This window comes from Myotis myotis, unplaced genomic scaffold (assembly GCF_014108235.1).
Source record: "Myotis myotis isolate mMyoMyo1 unplaced genomic scaffold, mMyoMyo1.p scaffold_m19_p_2, whole genome shotgun sequence".
In the NCBI taxonomy this organism is placed as follows: domain Eukaryota; kingdom Metazoa; phylum Chordata; class Mammalia; order Chiroptera; family Vespertilionidae; genus Myotis; species Myotis myotis.
In genome coordinates this window covers 85,673,143-85,689,247 of record NW_023416324.1, presented here as the reverse complement: position 1 = coordinate 85,689,247, position 16,105 = coordinate 85,673,143, and positions in this window count along the sequence as shown.

The following is a 16,105-nucleotide window of genomic DNA, read 5'->3' as shown; positions in this document are numbered from 1 at the left end:
GGCCACCATCAGCTTTCACTTCTACTCTATAATAGCCAAGCATCTGGTCTTAATACATCCTCCTTTCTCCTCAACAGAATGTTGCCCACAGAGCAGCCATATTATTTTAAAAACTATAAATTAGATCATCTTGTTCCCCTGCTCAACTCCCTCCAATGGTTTCCCTCTGCACTTAGAATAAAACTCAAGGTCCTTACAGCCTAGCTACTGGCTACTTCTCCTCCCTTGATCAGTCCTCTCCAGCCACATAGATCAGTGCACTGGCACACTGCGGTTCCTGATTCAAAGCTTTTACTATGCCATCCCCAAACTAAGAGCTCTCAGTAATGTCCCCATTTTTCAACCCAACCTTCAACTGTCTCTGTCTCTTCCTTAAAAAGATCTTCCTTGCCACCCTCCCCACCCACCTTTACATGTAACCAGAGCACAGCCAGCCTTGCAGTACTGCCAATACCATTCCCACATATGTTCATCTTACAGGGTATCTGTGAGCAACTGAAGATGATCACTGTGTCTCCCAGCTCTTTAGCTTAGCTATCTTCTGATAGCTAACTTAGAATACATTTTCCATAAATCTTTAAGTTGACTCATTTACTTCACAAAACAGAAATTTGAAGCATCATTGCAATGATCATCAAAGTTCTTATCACTGATAAAAATTTCATTTAGACTTAGTATAACTAAACATTTACAATTTTGAGAAGAGATAGCATTGATTTGTGTGGCCTGCACCTATCTGCCTCTAGCTAATACTACTTAAATGAAAATTGCCTGGAGTGTGGGCACCTGTCCCAGAACTTCTGCAAGCAAAACTGCAGAAGTCTGTCCAAGTGATTGTGGGACAATATGATAACTTTGCTGGCCATACTAAGAATTTAATGAGTTTGGACTTTACTTTGTAGAGCATCAGAGAACCCATAGAGGTTTTAAGGACTTTAATTTTAAATAAGTTATACTGACAGCAGATTAGAGAATGGACTGGAAGGTGCAAGGCCGGTGCAAGGAATAGACCATTTGGACTGGTGGAATAGTTCAGGCAAAAGGTGAGGATCTGACCAAAGACAGTCACTGGAAGGGGGAGTAGGAATTCAGATTTGAAAAACACATCTAAGAGGAATCAAGTGTGAGCTGTGAATTATCTTCCAGTAAAATCTTTTGTGACTCATGAGATGTGGAGGCTGAGGGAGGGAATGAATAAGGATGATACTGAGGGTTCTGGTCAGAGAGACTGCCTAGGTGGTGACGGCATTATCCAAAATGGAAGAGGGGGCAAGAGAAAGGCAAGCTGGTTAGGAAAGGAACAATGTGCTTCATTTGGAACAGCTGAAGTTGGAGGTGCTATGGAAGTTCAGGAGTAGATAACAAGGAGAAGCCACAACTGGAGACATCGATGTTGGTCAAAGCTATGGAAACTGGTGAAATCATCCAAGGAAAACATACAGAGCAAGAAGAAAAAAGGCATCCTCTTTCACAAAATGTAGCAATGTGGATGGGAGAAAAACAGTAGTATCTGGAAATAGGATGGTGGGTGGGGTGAAGGATTAAGCTTAAAGCGACACTGACACTACTTGGTTAAGGGGAAGAAGCTAAGGGAGAGGGAGCAATAGAACATTCAGAAAATAGCACTATAGCTATAAACACAAGGAGGGAGTGAGGTAACCGAAGGGGCAGATAGGATGCAGATGCAGTGCCCAATTAGCAGAGAGTTTGCCTCAGAGAGAAGGAGACACACCATTTCTCTCAGACACGAGAGAAATGGATTAACAAGTAATAGCATGGGAAGGCCAGGTTTGAACGTAGCGGCACTGAATAGTTATCCTGATGGTCCCTCTGTCTTCTGTAAGAGGGCAATGATAGAATCTGTGAAGAGTGGTCAGGCGGCAACTGATTTGAGGGAATTTGGGAGATTTTGAAATTACAACCCTGGAATCAGTAAAAGAAAGGTAACTGGGAAATGGTAATGGAGGACAAATCAGCACGGGGGCGGGGGGGGGGGGGGGACCAGTACAGGGGGAAGGACCAGCAATTATTAAGTACCTCTCTACTGGGCAGTGTTTTAACTAACCTGCAAGGGTTGCTGCACTCAGGAAAGGTTAGAAATTTTAATCAGCTTGAAAACATTGTTATCTTCTTGGTATTTTATTGTTTCCTCACTAATAATATTTGAGCTCCTTGGGATGATGAGTAAGGTTGAACCTACCTATTTGCCATCTCCTTGCTGCTTCTGCATTTGCTGCCGCGAACAAGAACAACGATTGCAGCTGTGACTTACGCTATGTGGGAGGTTTGAGCTAAGTTCCTCATAACTTCCTGCTGTTACATCACATCTTTGCTTCCTCCTTCTTTCCCCTACTGTCCCACCCAGTTCCCATCAATGTAGGATGTGGGGGAAAGGCTGAAGGTGCCCCACCAATTATCAGGAGGTGGAGGAAGACTCAGAGTAATTTCTTTGGGGGAGAAAGGGTGTTAAACAGTTCAAAATAATAGCTAACATTTACCAATCACAGCACTGGGCCAAGTATTGTTTTATGCACTCTGCGTGTATTAACTCATTTCTTATAAAAACCCATGAAGCAGGACAGCGCCCATGAAATAGATACTGCTATTAGCATACCTATTTTACAGATGAGAAAACAGAGGCACAGAGCTTTGCCTAAGGTTACACAGCACAGGTTATAAGTAACAGAATTCAAATCCAGAAAGCCTGGCTTCAGCCTCTGCTTTCATCAATACACCACGCTGTCTTACGTTTAGCGAAGACAGTATAAGCAATCCATGCCAATCTTTCACATCAAGCACAAATCCATCTGCAGCTTGAACAATTTAAGACTAGACGGGCTGCCTGTTCTACTGCTGTAGAGCTCTAATTGGAACAAAACCTACCCAAATCCTGTTACTGGCCCTCCCTCCTTTGGGAAGCCCAGAGAAAATATTATCAAGATAGTGAGCCTCATGACCCTCCTGGCATATGCAAGTCATTCCCCACCCCTGAACAAGCAAGAAAAGGACCATTTCCTAAAGGGAATAGAAAAAAGAAACCAACATGAACCTAGACCAGTGGTCGACAAACTGCAGCCCCTTGACTGTGGCTCTTCCACAAAATACCATGTGCGGGCGAGGACGTACAGTGCGATTGAAACTTCGTGGCCACACTCAAGGGGCCAGAGAGCCGCATGTGGCTCACGAGCTGCAGTTTGCTAACCACTGACCTAGACTATGGGGCTTTATATGTGGCCTCAGCAGGGGGTTGTGGGGACTCAGAAAAGGGGAACTGTGGCTCTTACATAGGTTGAGTCCCTGAAGCCTAATATCCCAGTTCCCTGCCTTAAACCAGCCAAAGGGAGGACACTTATGCCTGACCCTTGGGCCATTCTAATGTCAAATCAGAAAACGTCTGTATATCAACATTTGTTTAGGTTGAGAAATGTACATAGAAATGGACTTTACCCTCTAAAGCCCAACTCTTCAAGCAATAATTCATATTTGTTTCTAAAGGTGAAGGATAACTTTAAAAATGGCTTCCTCATCCCCTATTAATTAAGTGTAGATCTCTAATTCCTGGTGGTCTCTTTGAGCTAGTAGATTGACTCACTGTGTCCTTCAAAGCCTGGTCTTTGTTAACTTCCCTAGGCCCCTTTGGAATCTCAGTGGATCTATTCCCATTTCACTTTCCCACTTTATGGGCTGTGCTCACCTGAGGAGAGAGAGGGCATTTTGTTAGACAGCAAGAGAGTATCTCTGGAGTAAAGGCCCGGGCTGCAGGCTAAGCAGTCCACCTATGCTGACCTGGGGACAGCAGCCTGGGATGACGGTCCAGAAATCAAGGCAATTCTTTCAAGAACCCATGTATTGAGTTTGCACCCATCAGCACGTTGCCTTTTCACACTCGTAGGCAGGGTAGGGATGTGTATGGGAAAGAGAATGAGCAAGCAGAGACATGACTGAAAACTCAGAAACTATAAATAAAAAAGAAAGCATGAGCCAAATCTTTTCACACTGAAGCAAATAAACATGGAATAAGTTACTGGAACAAGCAGCTAAAGCAAAGGACTTAAATGAGTTCAACAGCTATCTGCGTTGTTTCCTTAAAGAGGAAAAGGAAGAAACACACACACACACACACACACACACACACACACACACACACACACACACACACACAAAGAGAAGCTGAATGAGAAAGGAGCAAATAGGAGTGCTTCTCCTTCCTATGCTTCCTTAATTCAATAAAAATTTTGTTGAGCACCTACTAGAAACCAGACACTATGCTAGCTCCGTGCTCTTAAATTTATCACAGACTAGCGTTTTAATTGCCTGAAGTTTTCCTGGTTTTAGAGTCCTAATAAAGTTTCATCAGAATGAGTGTTTTGAGCATCTCAAAACAGATAATACTTTTGTAATAAAACTAATTTTCATCTCTTCATGCTTTGATACACTATTTCCAGACCAAGACTACTTCCACTCTAGGATGGAAGAGACCCAAAAAGCTAATAGTAATGGGAGTTCCATAGTCAGTCAAATGTAGTGGGAGTTAGCCCAAGCTTTGCAGCCAGGAAGAATCCACATTCAGCCATTTACTGACCATGAGACCTTCATCAAAGTATAATTTTTCAAATTTAAAAATTTGACTAGTAGGAAACAATTTTCTACATATCTTACAAGCAAAACACAAGCTGTCCTTCATCCCAGACTGTGATGCAAGGGCAATTCCACAGCAAACAGCCTTGGAAGATAGAGATAGTGTCTCCCTTTGGAGAAAAAGGAGGGCGGACTTACTGACATTATAAAAGGTTCAGGTTCCCCATGTTTAGTATAATGCATGCCATTTCTGTGGAACTTGGGGGCACTGGTAACTACTGGCACAAATATACTGATGCATGCCACTTTCTATAGCATAATCATAAAGTACATTTTTTTTCTGACCCAGGAATCTTGTATCTTCTGCTAGCACCCGTGAAACTGTGGCAAGCTAAGTTGTTTAGTTTGCAAGACAGGTGAAATCTTAGGCCTTTCATAGGTTCTACATTGACTCTCATGTAAACATACAGTGAGCACATTATCAAAGACTGATTTAACTCACTAATGAAGGAACCAATAAGATGTTAAAGGTAATTCTGAGAGCATCTAAAAATGGGCATTTATTTACTCCTTCAGGAAAGAAATGCTGCAAAAATTAGTTAAATTAGATACAAAATTGACCTACTGGTCAATAAAACCACAACCTTTGAGATTATCTTTTATAATAGAAAGAATTAATTTGTATCTCTACTGGACAAAAATTAGTTGTAATGATTTTACTTATATATGGAATCTTATAAATGAAACAAACAAAACAAAACAGAAACGACTCAAAGATCCAGAGAACAAACTGATGGGGGAAGGAGCTGGTGAAGGAACTAGGTAAAGGGGATTAAGAGGTACAAATTGCCAGCTATACAATAAATAAGCCATAAGGATGTAATATACAACATGGGGAGTATAGTTGATAATACTGTAATACCTTTGTATAGTGACAGATGGTAATTAGACTTATAATGGGGATTACTTTGTAATGTATGATTCACTATGATGTACATCTGAAACTAATAAGACATTGTAGTCAACTATACATCAACTAAAAAAAGTTGTAATTTAGCAATCTACAAATTAACAAATCAGACTCCGTAACTTTACCGAGTTGGGCCCTAATCCTATAAAATAGTCAATCAAAGTAAATCAAAGATACCTTTCTCTAAGAATTAAATAATCTTTAGGTGGGCTTGTTAGACAATGCTTCCAATGAAACTGAAAACACACAGGGATTCATTCTTTTGCTTATTTCTGAGTTTCAGATTATTTTTTCTTCCCACCTTGAAGAAGTTATCTGAGTGCTCTAGAGTGCAGTGTCTTCATCTGTAAAATCCTATATAATAAAGAGGTAATATGCAAATTGACCATCACACCCTCACACAAGATGGCCACCCCCATCTGATCACAAGATGGCCACCCCCATGTCATCACAATAAGGCCACCACAAGATGGCTGGCAGGGGATGGCAGTTGTGGGCAATCAGGGCAGCAGGGGAGGGCAGTTGGGGGCAACTGGACCTGCAGGGGAGGGAGGGAAGTTTGGGGTGACCTGGCCAGCAGGGGAGGGCAGTTAGGGGTGACCAGGCTGGCAGGCAGAAGCGGTTAGGGACAATCAGGCAGGCAGGCAGGCGAGCGGTTGGGAGCCAGCAGTCCCGGATTGTGAGAGGGATGTCCGACTGCCAGTTTAGGGCAGTCGGACATCCCCCGAGGGGTCCCAGATTGGAGAGGGTGCAGGCTGGGCTGAGGGATACCTCCCCCGATACACGAATTTCATGCACTGGGCCTCTAGTGGAAATAATAATACCCATAAGGGCAGTGATATGAGGAGAAATGGTACATTCAAAGTACCTGGCACAGAGTGGGTATGAAATTATAAGTAATCATTAGAAATAATAATCATAAATACTAGATTTTCCTAAATCTTTCTTCCCCAGCCTGCCACAAACAATTTATTACTTATGTTCTGAAGGGAGGTGGGGGGGGGAGGGAAGCATATGTGTCATAACTTTGAAAAGTTGACTGGCAATAAGGGGTTGGTGAGAAGTAGCAGATTCATTTATATAAAGACTAGAGGCCCATTGCATGAAGAGATTCGTGCAATAGGCCTTCCCTTCCCCTGGCTGCCGGCACTGGTCTTTCTCTGGCACCCGGGACCCAGGCCTTTGCTCCAGCTGGAGCCTTCAGTCTTCACTCCACCGCTTCGCCCCTACATATGCAAATTAACCGCCATCTTTGTTGGGTTAATTTGCATACTCTCCTGATTGGCTGGTGAGTGTAGCAGAGGGGTGGTTAATTTACATGTTTGTCTATTATTAGGTAAGATGTCATCTTTGCCCCGACCAGCGTGGCTCAATTGGTTGGAGCAACTTCCTGTACACCAAGAAGTGGCAATTTGATTCCTGGTCAGGGCACGAACCCTCACTGGGACATGTGTTGGAGGCAAACAATTGATGTTACTCGCTCACATTGAGTTTCTTTCTCTCTCTTTCTCTCCCTACCTCTCTCTAAAAAAACAATTTTAAAATGTTATTTTTAAAAAAAAAATGATGTCATCTTTAACCTCCAGGTTTCCTTTTCCTCATTCCACCACCCAGCAGCCTGCCATGATCCAGGTGGTAGCAAAAGAAGACCTCATAACTCCCAGTTCCCAGCAGAAAGTCCCCACCCACACAGGGAAAGCCAACCCCTAGTAGTAACCTAGTATTATTCCTTGCCTGGTGAGAAATGTTTGTTTTTCCATTACAGTTACATGCATAGTTCCCATGGGTACTAATGGGACTTCCCCACAGACACATAAAAGAGAATAGCACCTTGCATGTCGACAGATAGAACCTTCTACTGAATCAGACATTATCTCATTAACAGCCTTTACATTGCTTTGAGGTGATTAGAGGCCAACATTATTATGTTTAGTATCCAGATAAAGAAATTGAGAAGCTTGTCATTATGTGTGACATAAAACTCACCATTTTACAAAGGAAACTGAGTTAAAATCTCCTACTCTCCAAAAATTTGCAACTGTGCTGTCAACCTGGTTGTCACTGATCAAGTATGGTTATCACACACTGGACATGTGGTTTGTCCAAGTGAGATGTGCTGTAAGTGCAAAATACACATCAGATTTTGAAGACTTAGTATGAAAAAGGAAAGTATCTTCATTAATTATTTTATATTGATTACATGTTGAAATTTTGTATATACTGGTTTAAATAAAATAGATTATTAATTTTACCTTTTATAACTATTTTATATAGCCACTAAAAATAGCACATCTGTAGCTTGTCAGAGCTGACTTAGAATCCAGTGGACCCCTTTTTGACCTTTATAAATAATCCTTATTACATAAGAAAAATGTAATCAAGGGCCCCTCTACCACTAACTAGCAAGCTATGTGGCCTTGGTTAAACCACTCTCCTCATTTCTATGAGTTTTGATCTCCTTTTTGATAAAATTAAACTTTTGGGTGATTGATTTCCAATAATCCCTTCTAGATCTAAAAACTAATAAATTTAAAATTACTCTGGCTTCTGGATCCTGACCAAATTCCAGGCAAGTTCTCAGATTTTTACTTCTAAAACAAGATGAGGAGGTCTGCTCTTGTTTGGGGATCAGTATCTATTCTATTCTGCATAGACGAGAGGACAGCTGGATGTTTTTGGAGTGTGTTAGATTAGCTTTAAGGGATGCTGATCTAACAGGGGTAATGCAAGAAAGTTTGGTTGCATAACATTCTATGATTGTCATAGGTCATTGATCTATCCTTCAATCACTCACTGTGATCAGGCTTCTGTATCAATCAGGAGAGATTGGGTTATGCTGCATAACAAACAACTACAAAATCTTTATAAATGACTAAAAAAATGTAGTCCTTAATCATGGCATATGTCCATTTCTGGTCAGCAGGAGGGCTCTTTTTGTTGTGATCATTGGTTAATTCAGGCAAATAGTGCCAGTTGCTATTCCAGAGGAAACGCAAACACTGGAGGACATCACACGGATGATTATATGGTCCAGCTCACAAGTGGCTCAGGTCATTTTCACTCCATCTCATTGGCCAGAATTGGTCACATGGCCCCATCCAACTTAAAGGAGGCCAAGAGGTACAATCCTACTATGTGTCTAGAAGGTGAAGACCCAGAACTGTTTGACGCACAGACCTATTATCATCACTTGTCGCAAGATTGATCCTAACTGTACTAAGTCTCCATAAGTATGACCCAGGGTAATATGTGGCCACCAGGGCCATACAGACTGGAAGGAACCCCTTAAACCACAATCAGATACTTGAGTAGTGTCAGGCCAGCCTCTGGGCTATAAGGAGGTGGGAAACTGGAATATAAAGCAAACATCTAGTTGATTTATTTCCCCTTTTTCCATCAAAAAAGGATTTCCCACTAATTATCATTCAGTTTTTTTATTTACTGGGCATATATGCTTTTTAAGACATTTGGGAAAGAGAGCAAATAATTTGTATCTACACTTCTCATTTTTGCCAGGTTAATTTCTATTATGTAAAACCATCCTCCAAAAACTGTTGCCCCATCCATTCCCTTCCCAGGGATCAACAGCCTCACTGATTCTATACTCAGGCAACCTTAAACAAACATCACCACCATCAAAAACTACTACAAGCCCTTCCAGGGTTATGCTAATCACCCAGCACATACTCAGGGGCAGCACTGAGCTGCTTCCTTAGATGTCCCCCCTGAGGAAGGTTCTATTCCAACAAAATCTCTGACTCTGCACACATGCACACCTGGGGCCTGCCCAGAGGAGCGCCTCCCCCAGGAATGGCACAGCACTGCATATTATAGGCTGGACACTGGGCTTTTTCATTCAGCTAATTTACACCATACAGAACTTTCTGTGCACTCCAGACATATACACAAACAAATGCAGTAAGACTGCCAACTAAAAATGCTAAATGGCTCAACACAGCACATAATATAGATGGGTACCTCTGTAAAGCAGTTCATTTTTGCCAAGGAACCATTATTGGTGAGTGACCTTAATGTATTCTGAGCCTGGTGCTGTTCAGAGCACCACATCTTGCTTCCTGGGGTAGAATGTTTGTTTGTTTTTAATGTTTGGGACATACTTATGCTTCATTATAAGAATGTTTAGTCCCTTTTACTTTTTTAATATTATTGATTTCAGAGAAGAAGGGAGAGAGAGAGATAGAAACATTAATGATGAGAGAGAGTCATTGACTAGCTGCCTCCTGCACACTCCCTACTGGGGGTTGAGCCTGCAACCCAGGCATGTGTCTTGGCTAAGACTCGAACTGTGACCTCCTCATTCATAGGTCGATGCTCAACCACTGAGTTACATCCATTGGGTCCCTTTTTCTTTTTTTAATATATATTTTTATTGATTTGAGAGAGAGAGGAAAGGAAAGGGAGAGAGAAAAAAAATCTATCGACTACTTCCTGCATGCCCCCTACTGAGGGATCAAGCCCAAAACCCAGGCATGTGCATGACTGGGAATCAAACCGGTGACCTCTTGGTGTACGGGACGAAGCTCAACCAACTGAGCCACACTGATCAGGGCATGAGGTACAGTATTTTGATTCAAACAGAACCCAGTGTGTATCCTGAGTCCTGAATCACTGCAGTGATCTATCTGGGGTTACTGCTCCCCAGTGACTAGTGCAGTGATGGCGAACCTATGGCACGTGTGTCAGAGGTGACACGCGAACTCATTTTTTTGGTTGATTTTTCTTTGTTAAATGGCATTTAAGTATATAAAATAAATATAAAAATATAAGTCTTTGTTTTACTATGATTGCAAATATCAAAAAATTTCTATATGTGACATGGCACCAGAGTTAAGTTAGGGTTTTTCAAAATGCTGACACTTCAAGCTCAAAACGTTCGCCATCACTGGACTAGTGTCATGTCCAGACTCTGCTTCCCAGAATTATTTCCTTAGCCTATTTGGGGGTGACCCACTTTGCTGTTTAAGTAGCAGCTTCAGAACAATCCTCTGCCTGTTCATATGGAGGATAGAAAGCGCTGGGTCACACATACTTCTTTAAAAGCAAGCATGATGCTTTTCCCCCAGAAAATCTCAAACAAATTAACTTGAAGCAAAAAAAAAAAAAGTTTAAGACTAGAATGGGAAAATAAAAGACTGAGCCTTTAATTTATGCTAGGCACTTTGCTTTAGATCTATTCACTCATTTAATCCTCTCAACAACCCTATGAAGGAATTACTATCATTATCTCTTTGCATGTGTAGAGACTAATATGTTGGCAAGTCAAGTAATTTGTCTAAAGCCATACAGCTACAAAGTATGGGAGTTATAATTCAAACATAGGCTTCAACCCTGGTGTATCAGCCAGGGTTCTCCAGAGAAACGGGACCAATAAGATTAGATAGATGATGATAGGTAGGTAAGGAGATAGGTAGGTTATGATAGATAGATGATAGATAGATGATAGATAGATAGATAGATAGATAGATAGATAGATAGATAGATAGATGATAGATAGATTTTAAGGAATGGTGGGGGCTGACAAGTCTGAAATCTGGCTGGCAGGCTAGAAAGTCAGGCACCAGTTGATGCTACAGACTAGAGGCAGAATTTCTTCTTCCCTGGGAAACCCCAGTTTAAACCCCACCCACATTGCCCAGGGTAATCTCTTTTACTTCAAGTCAACCGATTATAGATGTTAACCACATCAGCAAAACACCTTCACAGCAGCACCCAGATTACTGTTTGATTACATAACTGGGCACCGTGGCCTAGCCAAGTTGACACATAAAACTAATCATCACAGTTGGTCATTAGACTAATAAACTGCATTCTTAACTCCTGTCCTATGCTGCCTAGTAATGGTACTGGTCTGCAAGATGGTGAAATTTACTATCTTTTCTGCATCTGGAAAAAAAATGCAAAAGATTGGTTGCTTCACACAAGTTGAATAATTTAATGTCTTCTATCACTGGCAAGCTACATTTAAACTTTCAAAACCCAATTCATTTCCTCCTTTTCTAGCCCCAGCAATAAGATAGGTTCAAAAAGAGAATCCAGAAATTAAATTAAGATGGATGTCCAATAAGGAAGAATGTTTTATCTTAAGCCATGGCAGTACTTGACTAGTGTTCCTATTGAAGCATTACAATGACACCCCTCCCAAACCATGATCTTGTCTCCCCACCATCCTTGTCTCTCATGTTTCTTGTCTCTCCATGATCCAGAAAAATGCTTAAAGTAGCATGTAATCATAAATGTATGCCAAGTCATTAAAAGGATGAATAAAAGCTCTAAAGTAGCAGGATTTCTGGCACAAAGTAAATGACAGACTTCCCAAATCAGAAATTTTTAGCCTTTGGTCCCTCTCTCTAATACAACTGGGCCCCTGGATTGGCTTTAGGGGGTCTCCATGAAACCTAAAACTTACATGCACAATATTGACAGTATGTGCATGTACCAGTATGAATTGCTATTTAGAGAAAGTTCAGAACTTTCAAATTTCATACTTTCTGGGACAGTCCCAGTTTGCTCCTATTGTAGTTCAATACATTTTTAAAAATTGTTTTTACCAGCTCCTTTCACTCTCAAAAGGATTCTGGTTTGTACAAGATTAAAAACCATTGTATAAAGCTTTATTCACCTGTGTACTTTCATGGCCAGGTGAATTCAAGACTTGTGAGGCAAGTAGAAAAGCTTTCCTGGCCTGTTCCTGCATTGTCATGTGCAGCCAGCATCTCTGCTTTGCACAGAGGCTGCTGCAAATTAGGTCAAAGTTACAGCTGGGTAGTAAAGACCTCACTTAGTTTCTCACCCAAAGCTTCAGACCCCACTCTTGGGCTGTACCCTTGATAATCGTGGGCCATTGATCATAAATGAAACCAGATCAGCAAAAGAACCAGCAACATTCCTGGGAACAACTGAAAATACATGTCTTGCTGACAGGGCATCAGTAAAAACCAATGCGGTATCACATTCTTTTAAGGGAGGTGACCTCAGGCTTTTCTTGATGGAAACTTACCTTGATAGATGATGATGATAATGCAATCTGCTGACTAGGAGAGGAGGGACCAGCATAACCATTGTGTATGCTTCTCCCATGGGAGCAGGTTATTAGCTATTACAACTGACTTGGAAATTGCTCAGTGATCAACCCCTTGATAAAGATTGATATATTGGAGAAATTACTATAATGAGGTACCATGCTCATATTTCCTGAATCAAAAACTAGGATTCATGTTCTAAGAAGCACTCATGGAAGGAAGCTGGGACTGATTCAGATCAACAAGAACCTAGAATTTCCAGGGATGCCACATAGAAAAATCAAACATCTATTTTCCATTCATTCATAATTTGTGAAAGGCACTAAAAGGAAAACAAAACAAGCAAAAATAAATTAAAACATAATCCCTACTACTAGATACTACTGGTGAACTGGCTAGGGGAGATAAGGCATAGAGAGAGACAAACTAAACAAATAGTGAAGGTAGAGAGTATTACAAGAATTAGTTTTAAAGACCAAATTATGGGAAGAGCAATGGATATTAAAATATTCAGAAAAGAAAGGATGCAATCGGGGGTACTTTAGAAATAAGCACAATTTGCACAAAGAGGGGCAAAAGGCACACCAGGCAGTGGCACTGTGGAGTTCCACCTTGGTGTACTTCGTATATAACAGCCATATCACAGCCCCCCATGTTATACAAGCAGCTAAAGATGCTATACGTGCACCTAAGTATCAGTGAAATGAGGAGGCGAGACATTTTCCCCATTGTCAGAACAAGCTGAAACAGCCCAACTGCCCCCTGCCTGAGGCGGGGAAATTGGGCTCATCGTCTATCTATGTTTCCCAAGGCTCTGAGTAGTTCATCCATCAAGATCCTAAACTCCTCCAACAGGTCTTGGGGCATGTGATTCATGTCATTTCTGATTCACCCAGGGATGACGTCTATCGTTTCCATTGCTCCTGTGGTATTGAGCCCCATACAACACATTGAAAAGCTTTCTTCTTTAGAGCCCAGAAGAGAGTGACACATCCCACCAATGAAGATTTAAGTTCAGCATAAATGTCTTTGTTGATTGCTGTGACCTGGCAATACTCTCAAGGCTTGTTGTTCAGAAATTCAGTGTTTTATTTTACTCTTCTGCATGTTAAAGACTTGATGTCTTTTACAACATAAGGGCATGATGCCAGAAAATGTCTGCTATTTCAGTAGCTCATATCCACACTAAAGAAAATTTGGTCCATTTTACTGGTTCCTCCATCCCATCTTTTTAGAGATTTTTAGGTCAAGGCTGTAGACTCTAAAGATAATGGTTTCTTGGAAGACCTTGAAACCTTCTTATCTGATGGTTTTCCAAAGTAGTTACTGCTGTCATACCCTAGAGAGTGACCTTTGTGATCAAAAGTGTTCTTTATATGAAAACATGGAGATCTGTTTTGTGTTAAAAAACAACAACAACAACAAAGAAATTCAACTTTGAGGATTGAAACAGTAATACAACAAATTTCCATGAGAAGATCAGTGGTGGCCTTTGAAGAGTGTTGAAATCAGATGAGACTCTGAAAATTCAGATCAAACATAGTTTAGGCTTTTACAAAAAAAAAAATGATGTTCTGCAAATTTTAGATCAGTGAATCCAATATGTTTTACTGGTAAACTCCAGAAAAGTATTCACAAGGAGAAGAAACTTGTGAACACAGGAAAAAGAAGGTAAGACCACAGCAAATCAGAAAGGGATCAGTAAGAACATCCAACAGAGTTCATTTCCTTTTCCTTATAAGATTAGCAATCTGGAGAATATTTTCAATAGTAATACTTCAACTTTTTAAAAGTTTTAGATAAAATGTCTTTTACCCCTGTGTTGTTGATGGAGAAATGTAAGCTAGATGCTAATATAGTTCTACTCAGTTGAACAACATTAGCCAAGAATACTTGCTTCCTGTGAGTGGATTGTCCTTAGATGCACTTGAAGCTGGGGGCTGCTGCCCAGACTCAATTTCTTCTGGGCTCAATATTATTGTCCGAGAGGAAGCTTCTTGGCTCAAGTCTTGTGCAGATTGTCTCTACTATCCCATTTATGGATGCTCTCACCTCATGAGATAAACTTGACATAAAAATTCCTCTATTACTATAAGGCTTAAGACTTAAGGTGTTGACTATGACCCTGTAATGGGACAGAAGCATATTATACTGAGACCATAAAATATTGATTAGCATAAAAGTATGCTTATTTTAATAATATATTATATAAATACATTATATTTATCAGAGATGTCAGTAGCTTTTCTCATATAGCTATCATTCTTGAGAGGTCTAGCACTGGTTGAATGAACAAACAAACGATGTTGCTCATTCTGCTATAGTTCTTTCCTTGAGTTGATTTTTCCAAATATGTGAAGTAAGCGGGCTCTTATCCTAAAAGACATTCAAGGAGAAGTTGTATAAGGATTTTTGAGGGTTTGAACTCCAATTACACTTAACTTTAATGGGGATTGTGCATTGAAACTCAAAGTGATGCTTTTGAAAATCTCTAAGGATACACATTGTGAATTCAATAGCTGCCAGTCACTTGGCTGGTGTGAGGTTAAAAGGCAGCATTTTTTTAAGCTTTGTTTTGTTTATTTGTTTAAAAAATATATATTTTTATTGATATCAGAGAGGAAGGGAGAGGGAGAGAGATAGAAACATCAATGATGAGAGAGAATCATTGATTGGCTGCCTCCTGTAATTCCCCCCACGGGGGATCGAGCCCACAACCCAGTATGTGCCCTGCAGGCTGACGCCCCATCCACTGAGCCAAACCAGCTAGGGCAACATTTTTATGAACCTATGAAATGCTACATTACCAGTTCTAGATAATAAGGAAGTTTGCAAAGATATGATCAAAGAATAAAATAAAGATAATCACTGCAATTGACAAAGCTATCAGTGGATGGTGGGTACAAAATGGATTGGAGGTGATGGGACATCAAAGATCAAGTGACCCAGCATAATGTAGATGCCATGGTTATAAAAGTGACAACAATCATGACAGAAAATAATTGGTACTTACTTGCATATGATTTCGTACATGTTTTATAAGTTAACTGAGGTCAAAATGAACACAAATTCCCTTTAGCCAATGTATTTTCACCTTATACATCCCCAGTTCCCTCCTGCCTCTGCTGACGGAAGTGAGGCTAACCCATTCAGATTTGAAAAAATAAAACCCTCTCATTGGTCCAACATAAGCCAGTGGCTCTCTCAGTTTTCATCCTGCAGCATTGTTAATATCTTGCTCCACCAGCTCTGGCCTCACTGTCATCTCCTCATCACCATTTTGACATTAAAGTATCAGGCAGAGTACTAACACTCAAGCCAATGAACACCTTTACTCCTCATAATAATATTCATTTTACAGATGATGAATCTGAAATAGATTTTAGTAATTAAGCCAAGTCACTCAGCTGGTAACAGAAATTCTAATGTAAGCATCTGATTCCAAAGTAAATGTTTTTAACTAACCCCCATACTTTATTGTCCTCTTCCTCCTCAAACCAAAAATCTGAAACCCACC